The 10,628-nt window shown below is 37.9% G+C and overlaps 1 long non-coding RNA gene across 1 annotated transcript; it reads left to right on the top strand.

Moving 5' to 3' along the window:
- The first annotated feature begins 369 nt into the window (after positions 1–369).
- LOC141171847 (uncharacterized) lies at positions 370–3,150 on the top strand. Its single transcript, XR_012252383.1, has 2 exons — positions 370–773; positions 2,243–3,150. It is a non-coding gene; the product is annotated as an uncharacterized lncRNA (long non-coding RNA).
- The last annotated feature ends 7,478 nt before the right edge of the window (positions 3,151–10,628 follow it).

Genomic DNA, 10,628 nt, shown 5'->3' with positions numbered 1-10,628 from the left:
ATATATATATATTTGTTAATATGTATTCACATATATATCCATCAATGTATGTGTATATATATATATATATATATATATATATATATATATATATATATATATATGGAGGGAGAAATATATATACGCATATATAGAGATATATATAGATATACATCCACTTATACATATATATAGATATATATATATATAGATATATATAGATATAATGGATAGACAGACAGGTAAAGGCATGGTTTTTCTCTGTACAAACCCGCGACCTTGTGTGGGCTCCCTCTCTTGAAGTTTTCCCAGCTCTTTACAATCCATCGTATACAAGGTATAATTGCAGCTGCAATGATCCAACCCTAACCTCTGCTCCTCTGCACATTGCCCGAGTGATAGGACTTTGCTGGGTGAGGGTGCCATGCACAGTCCTGTGTCTGGGTAGGGTGCAGGGTGAGGAGGCCGGGCAGACGGATTTGTGTATTGGGAGCAGTGTATTGGAAGTTTGTCAGATCTTGGTGTTGAGGAAGAGGGGGTGGATATAAGGTGATCGCACTCAGGATCCTTGGGGAGATAACAAGTGGCTATGTCGGCCTGCACCGCTTCTTGCACGGAATAAGAGCACAATGTTCTGAATAACAGAGAGTCGATGGGATTGCTGCTCCTCTCAGAATGGAGGAGCTGCAGGCCGGGGAGACCAGGCCTTATTTCCCTACTGTGGGCTTCTTAATGCTGAGCTCCTGTTCCACTCTCCTAATCGATTTATTCCAACGTGTCAACACATATTACTGGTGAGTGAAATGATCTGATCTCTCTTTCAAGATTTATCTTTTCTCCATATGTCTTTTATAACCTTACATGACCCCAGTACAATATCCAGAAACCAGGTGGATTATTTTATTTCGAGGTGCAAAATATATTCTCTAGCTAATGTCCAGTAAAGGCCTAAAACCTTCATGCAGATCACATCTATTGCATGCAATATGAAATAGATTATATAATAACCCCCCAGTATGCTAACCAGGTTTAAGGTACAATGTGGGCCTGTTATCTATTCCCACAGTCAGATCTACCATTTAGCCTACTCCACTACAATTACAATTGATACAATGCAATAACAATAATACCGTTTTATTATTTTTGGGGCAACCATTAGTTCATTCCTCATATCATTTTAGCACATTTATAGTTTGTACCCAATACTTTACCCCAAACTGCCTTTACATATTATTATATAGTATAGCATTGCTACAATAAGGTTAGAGTAGTATAATATCTAGACTCATGTACCTATATATTATATTGGAGTATCCATAGGATTTTTTCTATTTACTCTCCACTGTAATATAAGGGTCAGACCATAACACTCTCTGATCATTCACCAGGGTCAGGATGCAGGTTTTCTATACTAGGAGCAGCCATACTCCATAGCTGTACATACAGTACCTATCGATTGCTTTATTAATATGGGAGGTAACAACTCGCATAATGTCATTTATCTCTATGAGCCTGAGAGGGACAAAAAGTGGGCGGAAAATAAGGAAAACTACAATGAAAAAACTCGGGCAGCCTCCTTACATTAGGTCTTCTCTGGTTAATATTCCCGCCTGGTTATTATCTGGAGAGGGCTTGTTCCATTGTACTAAGTCTATATAACAAGGGCAGATAATGACAAGACTGTATTATCCGCCCTTTACAAGTTGAATCAACAAAGGTGTCTACTCTCAATACACATCCCTAGGAGGAGGGTGGCGAGAGGGACATTATAGAGGCACTGATATGCCATCACAGGTCCAGAGCTCAGAGATAGGTGCCAGCCTTGAACCTACAGACCTACAGGCATATTTATCTACGATTAACCCCTCATCAACCGCTATTAAATAATGCACACAGCCTAGTGTTTGCTTTTCTAACATTTATTTGTGAAGCAGTCAAGGATCCCTCTGTGATGTATTATTTCATCAATGTGGAGGAATGGAATCTCAGGAGAGCACTGGACCCAGGCAATAATGTCCTAACTGATCCACTTTTTATATCTCCTGTTTCTATACATCTACTATAGTATTTTTTTTACTTCTAATTATTTGGGAACACAGCATAAGGTAAGTGACAGACTCACTCCTATTAATATAAAATAGTCCTTGTGGAATACTAATGTTTTATATGGAATAAATTTAAATGTTACAGTAATGTATTACTTTTATTAAAATATAATAAAGTATTTTTCCTCATTTCTCCCATTTCTTTTGTCCCCTCCTAGATTCTAGCTATATTATAAAAATATCAAGACAAATTCTTGCCACATGAGAATGAGAATTATGATCATCAATTTGTAGCTACTTGTAAAAGCCTTGGATACGTACAATAAAATATGATATATGGACAATCGTAAATGCTCCTTATGTATAGAAGCTGAGCGGCTTCATTCTTACTCTCAGAAGCTGTTACATTCAGTGCAAGGAGAACTTTTACCAGTAATTATTTCCTAAAGAGAAACTGAAGTATTTCAGTAAGCAAGTATTAGCTTTGAGAAATTTAATTATAAATGTTATATTAACAGAACCTAAATGGTACAAATAATAATATTACTACTAGTAAATACAATAATAAATCCAATCCAATAGTTTACTGCTTTTGTACATAATATTGATTGTCCCTTTTTAATGTATTTTACACCCCACATCAAAATAATTCTATCAATCTATCTGCCTATCTATCATCTATCTAATTATCCATCATCTATTAATGCCTTTCTTTGTGCTGGATAATATAGAGGGTGGTCACCAAAGGCTACAATAATTGGATTTGATGGAAATGTGTTCTCCAATTTTGTACTCTCGCAGTCTGTTATCTATCTATCTATCTATCTATCTATCTATCTATCTATCTATCTATCTATCTATCTATCTATCTATCATATGAGGTTGCTGCTTTAAGTACATCTACATAACAAATCGTAAAGCAGCTGTAGCAGTGGTGGATGACTTGTGTACATTTCCCCCAGAGCCAGTGTACATCATAATGACGCCTCTGGAGGTGTTGGTTCCTATTATCCTGTCCAAGTATCATTTTAGGGATATTGATTCGTTATGGGATTATATATGATCGACCCCCAAAGTCCGTATCGTGAATTTAATTGTTCCTATTAAAACCAGGCTTTGTTACCAATATTCTCGTGTCTTTGTTGTCATTGCATTAACCCACATATGTCAGGTATACAGGCACAGCAGTCTTTTCTTCTGTAGGGCTGACCTTTACACACATATTTACCCCAGTCAACTATATATTGCGAATAATCCCCAAATCCGCCCCATTTAGGAATGCTCAAAAAATTGTAGAAACGGATAGGTATTTTACCTGTATTACTAGGGAACAAAGAACAAACAGACAACTAGCTAATAGGTATAATGAATACAGATCTACATAGACTTCCTTATAAGATAGATCGTTGATAGACAGATGATAGGTAGATAGACACAAAGAAAAAAAATGGGTCTACACGAAAATGCATACCTAGATAGATACATAAAAAAAATATTTGTTACAGGTGGATAGATACATTAGAAAAAAAATATAGATAGATAAATTGATACTATATTGTTAAGATAACAGTAAATAGTACATATATGATTATAGGCACATCGGTAATATAATTGATTAATATAGGAAACAGGAATAAAGATCTACATGCAGATTAATATAGTAATATAGATTAATCATATATAGATAATAGATATATAGATGAAAAATAGATAAGTGGATAAATAGAAAGATAGATAGGTAGATATTACAAAGATACAATTTTCTTCAATGATAGACTAATTTCTAATTGCCCTTTAACCTGATTAGAGGGGATTCAATTTGGAAGTGAAAACTGATCTGCTAAGCTAAGGTAAAATGTGTGTCTTTAGTAAATCATCCCCCAGGAACAAAAGAGAGAGAAAAAAACTCGCCTCGGTGTAAAGCCAGAATTTTAGCATTTTATCCAGATTTATCCACTGAAGCAAGAATCCATTCCTGAGGCCTCTTGCACAAACCCGTTTTCATTATTTGCAAGTACCTTATGTTGTGTTGATCCCTGATATGAAGTCAGTATTAGTCAATGGGACAATTCATGTGCCAGTGTGTTTTCACCAACCGTATTTCCATATGGATTCCTGTGCCTGAATTAGATGCCACATAATAAGCACATAGAAGCCAGTGGACCCCTACCTAATTAGGATGCATAGTATACATGCATATAAAGTACTGAAGTGACAATGATGCAGATTAAAAAGCAAACTCACAGTACAACCAGTCCTAAGTGCTCTGCACTTTTGTCTTATTAGAACACAACTTCTGCGAGATGCACCGATGTGATAAATTTCCTTAGTGTGACCCATTCACTGCCAAAGAATTCAGCCACCTTCATGAAAAAAAAAAAAAAGCAGGATGAGTTAAGCCGATAAGGGGTTAATAACATTCCCCTATGTATGGCACAGAAGTGAGAATAAGATACTGTGTGGGAGATGGGGTCATTCGGTGCTAGGCACTTTAATCCAGAACACAGAATATATCCCCTGTGTCAGTGCTGCTAACATCAAGTCAGCCTTACATGCTAAGTGGTCATGGGGCGTTTTTAGGGACAACTATCTAATTTGTGGCCAACGTATCTCATTCATTAAGAAATAGATAAATGTAGAATATATATATAAATATATATATATATATATATATATATATATATACACATCTACAATATATATTACATTATGTACACACAAGTATATATAAATATAGAGAGATTTGTATATACTGTATAAATATTTATGTAAATAGAAATCTCTATCTATCTAGCTATCTATCTATCTAGATACATGCAGATAGATGATGTATAGAATCGTTTTGCAGATGTAGCAGAGCTGAGTTTTTGCGTATTGGTAGACTCCATTGTAAGTTCCCCAAAGTCTACAAACATTTGGTTTTACCCAGGACTAGAGAAAAATATGTCAAGATATTATAGCCTTAGAAATGAATATACCTATATACATGTATATGTAGGGAGAGAAAAAACTTAAAAATTTCAATGATGGGACCAGCTTGTTTCATTGTTTTTGTGTATATTGGAGAAATGAATTGGCAGCTGAAAAATAAAGTTATATATATATATATATATATATATATATATATATATATATATATATATATATATACACTGCTCCAAAAAATAAAGGGAACACTCAAATAACACATCCTAGATCTGAATGAATGAAATATTCTCATTGAATTCTTTGTTCTGTACAAAGTTGAAGGTGCTGACAACAAAATCACACAAAAATCATCAATGGAAATCAAATTTATTAACCAATGGAGGCCTGGATTTGGAGTCACCCCCAAAATTAAAGTGAAAAAAAAACAACACACTACAGGCTGATCCAACTTTGACGTAATGTCCTTAAAACAAGTCAAAATGAGGATCAGTATTGTTTGTGGCCTCCACGTGCCTGTATGACCTCCCTACAATGCCTGGGCATGCTCCCGATGAGGTTGAGGATGGTCTCCTGTGGGATCTCCTCCCAGACATGATGTCCCAGACGTGCTCAATCGCATTCAAGTCTGGGGAACGGGCGGGCCAGTCCATAGCTTCAATGCCTTCATCTTGCAGGAACTGCTGACACACTCCAGCCACATGAGGTCTGGCATTGTCCTGCATTAGGAGGAACCCAGGGCCAACCGCACCACCATATGGTCTCACAAGAGGTCTGACGATCTCATCTCGGTACCTAATGGCAGTCAGGCTACCTCTGGTGAGCACATGGATGGCTGTGCGGCCCTCCAAAGAAATGCCACTCCACAACATTACTGACCCACTGCCAAACCGGTCTTGCTGAAGGATGTTTCAGGCAGCAGATCGCTCTCCACGGTGTCTCCAGAATCTGTCACGTCTGTCACATGTGCTCAGTGTGAACCTGCTTTCACCTGTGAAGAGCACAGGGTGCCAGTGGTGACTTTGCCAATCCTAGTATTCTGTGGCAAATGCAAAGCGTCCTGCACGGTGTTGGGCTGTGAGCACAACCCCCATCTGTGGTCGTCGGGCCCTCATACCACCCTCATGGAGTCGGTTTCTAACCGTTTGTGCAGACACATGCACATTTGTGGCCTGCTGGAGGTCATTTTGCAGGGCTCTGGCAGTGCTCCTCCTGTTCCTCCTTGCACAAAGGCAGAGGTAGTGGTCCTGCTGCTGGGTTGTTGCCCTCCTACGGCCCCCTCCACGTCTCCTGGTGTACTCGCCTGTCTCCTGGTAGCGCCTCCAGCCTCTGGACACTACGCTGACAGACACAGCAAACCTTCTTGCCACAGCTCGCATTGATGTGCCATCCTGGATGAGCTGCGCTACCTGAGCAACTTCTGTGGGTTGTAGAGCTTGTCTCATGCTACCACGAGTGTGAAAGCACAACCAACACTCAAAAGTGACCAAAACATCAGCCAGAAAGCATTGGTACTGAGATGTGGTCTGTGGTCCCCACCTGCAGAACCACTCCTTTATTGAGGGTGTCTTGATAGTGTCTTGATAGTTTCCATCTATTGTCTATTCCATTTGCACAACAGCATGTGAAATTGATTGTCAATCAGTGTTGCTTCCTAAGGGGACAGTTGGATTTCACAGAAGTTTGATGTACATGGAGTTATATTCTGTTGTTTAAGTGTTCCCTTTATTTTTTTGAGCAGTGTATATGTATATATATGTTCATAGCTAAGTTTATTTTTCAGATGCCAATTCATTTCTCCAATATGCAAACAAACAATATGACTATTTTCTCTCTCTACATATACATTTATATAGCCTAGGTATATTAATTTCTAAGACTATGGTAACTTGAAATATCACAAGGGCTTCTACCAATACACAAAAACTCAGCTCTGCTACATCTGCATAAAATTGGGTGTGAGCAGGGTCACTGCTAAGGATTAAGAATCGTACAGATCGGTACTGTGAATGGTAATGTAATGTGAATGGTGTATGACATGTTGAGCTGTAGCCACACTGCTCTCCATCCCTCACACTACACCTCTGTCTGACATCGTGTGTGTGGAGGCGGCAGGGGTCATCCAGCCTGGGCCAAGGGTGCAATATTTAGCCTATTGGCACACAAGTTGTCTATGTGAGTGTATGTTTGTGTTTCTAGGTTGCTCATGGTGTTACACAACTCCACTGAAAATGCAATGTAGTCCAAGTTGCGAGTGAATGAGGCTGGGGGAGGGAGTGGAGGGCTCAGGGTGATTAGTTCCTATCTGCATATCTAAACATAGAAAGCATTTAAATCCCCAGTGCTTTCCCAGTGCAGGGCTAATGAATGGGTTTGGCACATTATTGTAAATTACTTGTGATCTAATCACACTTACATTATTCCAGCTTATTCCCTCTCTTTGCCTTTTCTTACATGGATGATAATGCTACTCCCTGTAATAATTGGGACAGCCAATATTTACATTTATATTGCAGAATAAAGTCACATTGCAAGAATGTGAAAACAGATGGGAACAGTTGAAGTTTGTTGGGCACAGTGTCATCTAGCACATTTCCATTGTTTAGACTACTTTGCAGTTTTTGTGTTCTAGAGTTCTGTTACTTTTGCTCAGTTTTAATGGTAAAATGCATCAAATCACATAAACTAACAGGCAGCTCTATGAATCTGCTACTTGACAGTATTAGGGGTAGTGACTTGTTTTTGTTTGGGAGAATAATGAAGACATGGAACATATTTCATGTACCCATTATAGCTTAGGATTAAATTCAGTAAGACTTTATTTCCATTTATCCGACCATCCAGCATTTATTGTTTCCCCTGAAGCAGGCAACATAACTGATCCCATAGTTGTCTATAGTATCATTCCCATTCATCCAGTGCATCAGTTCTTGTACCGCACCCTTCAAAGATTCAGATCCCAAAAAAATGCATGTTTGGTGTTTAGGTACAGCCCCATGTTTTTTTTCAGTATAAACTAGTAAAAAAGCAAGTTCTGATTAGTTAAGGCACAAGAAAGCTGAAATGGGAACAAAGCCTCACATATTTTGACATATCCAATAATTACCTTTCACATATCTTGGAAAAATTGGGAGAAAATAATTTATTAGGATTATAACTAATAACATTTTTATTAATTAACTCTATATGTGCTCTTTGTTAATACCTGTTACATTTCCTACAACCCAGCACTGCTGCTCCAATAGTCTCCACCAGTTCTCCAATGATGAAGTCACATTCACCATTTACTTGACCATTGAAGCCACTTACTGGTCACAGATATCATGTGCCAAACATGCAAACACCACCAATGAGAGCAATTATGGGCTACAGCAGTCATGTGAATGACCTTCGTGATGTCATTGAAGCATGACCAGGAGTGGAACCACTAGAGTAGCTCACTGGACCATCAGCAGATTGAACAGGCTAATATTTAATTCTCTATTTTAGAAAATTACCAATTCAAGGCCAAGTATCTTATAATTCGAGAAAATCCTCATAAAGAGTAACAGTTGTTTTATTTTATTCTTATTCATTTTTTTCATAAATCAATAGTACAAATGAAAATAGGAAACTTTGTAATATATCTTAAAGAAATCTCAAATAAATCTGCTTCTTTTGCCTCCTGAATTGATCATTCATTCTCAAAATTCTCAATTCATATGTAGAATCTGTCTTTAGTGAATACTGCTGTTTCTGTTACTGAGATAAGAGATGACAGTTGGTGCACATAAAGTTCTATGGAGAACTGTAACTGTTGTTTCAGGAGAAGTTGCAGCAGGATGTCTGTGTCTGCCTCTAGTTCCTCTCGCCTCCTCCACCTCTTTCCTCTCCATAGAAAAGCCATTAAAAGCACCAATGGTCATCTCCTATCTCAGAAATGGGAAAATGTGTATTCACTGAAGACAGATTTTACTAATAGATTGGGAGTGAAATATCAGTCCAGGAGGAGAATGAAGCAGATTTATCCGATAAGATATATTACATAGTGGCATATTTTTATGTGTGCTATTGATTTATGGAACAATAGTTACTCTTCAAACATTGCAGTATGGCTTTTCAGTGGTTAGGACTGCAGCCTTGCAGCGCTGGGGTCCTGGGATAAAATCCCACCAAGAACAACATCTGCAAGAAGTTTGTATGTTCTCCCCTTGTTTGGGTGGGTTTCCTCCAGGTTCTCAGGTTTCCTCCCACACTCCAGACATACTGATAGGGGTTATAGATTGTGAGCCCCAATGGGGACAGTGAAGAAAATGTCTGTAAAGTGCTGTGGAGTTAATGATGCTATATAAGTAAGTAAAATAAATAAATATGCCTTGTAAATCTAATTTCTTCACGCAGGACTATGTTGCACAGCCGTAGTCCAGGGCTCATACATAACCTGACCTGGTCACATATTTTCCACCTCACTGCATCTTCACCTAGCCATCTAGGTCACATCTCTTTACAGTTTATAGCCACATTGGCTCAAATACTGTCTGGGTGACTGATTCATACAGTATTTACATTTAATTTAGATTGTAAGCCCTTATGCGTAGTGAAAGAGTGCTTTTGGTCATATTATTGTTCTTTTATAATGATATCCTGCTGTAGAATATGTTAATGCTATATTAATACTCATCTCATAATAGTAATGAAATGTACAATCCTCATAGTAAGGCTGTCAAAGGCTCAATAAAACTTCTTTCTGATTTTACAGAAGATGCAGTCTTCCTGTCAGAACAATGGAAACCATGATGGAATCCAACAGATCTATATGATCTATTCTAATCTAATGTTAGGAGGTTGGTATCCAAGTGGAGTGACTTACTAGTAAATACAGGCGATGAGACCTTCAAAATAACATGTTTCATAGTCACTATTTTTTGTTTCCTACAACACTTGATACAAAACCCTTATTTTTTTATTGATAAATTTGGGGATATTCTATATTACATTTATAATTCAATAATGTTTAGTGAGAACACACCAAAAATATATTTTAGAAGTGTATGCTCCAGAGCCTTAAGCTGGCCGAAAATGGGAGATAACTGTTGGGTACAGTATTTGTTCAGCAGACAGCAATCTCTGCAATCTCTCCCAACTTCTCTATTCACATGAGAATTTGATTTATGTGTTTTAAAAACAGGGAAAGAGGAGAAAGCCTCTGCCAGATTCCTCTGGCAGCGGTTTTCTCTCCCATAAGCAAAATGATCGGCCTCTGAAATTCCGAGTGTCCGATCTCTTCTCTAATACAGTTATATGAAAAAGTTTGGGCACCCCTATTAATCTTAAGCTTAATGTTTTATAAAAATTGGTGTTTTGGCAACAGCTATTTCAGTTTGATATATGTAATAACTGTTGGACACAGTAATGTTTCTGCCTTGAAATGAGGTTTATTGTACTAACAGAAAATGTGCAATCTGCATTCAAACAAAATTTGACAGGTGCATAAGTATGGGCACCCCACCAGAAAAGTGACATTAATATTTAGTAGATCCTCCTTTTGCAAAAATAACAGCCTCTAGTCGCTTCCTGTAGCTTTTAATGAGTTCCTGGATCCTGGATGAAGGTATTTTTGACCATTCCTCTTTACAAAACAATTCCAGTTCAGTTAAGTTTGATGGTCGCCGAGCATGGACAGCCCTCTTCAAATGATCC

This window comes from Phyllobates terribilis, unplaced genomic scaffold, assembly GCF_046119375.1.
Source record: "Phyllobates terribilis strain yellow unplaced genomic scaffold, ASM4611937v1 Scaffold_1__5_contigs__length_1240528914, whole genome shotgun sequence".
Taxonomy (NCBI): domain Eukaryota; kingdom Metazoa; phylum Chordata; class Amphibia; order Anura; family Dendrobatidae; genus Phyllobates; species Phyllobates terribilis.
This window is presented reverse-complemented; position numbering and strand designations above follow the sequence as displayed.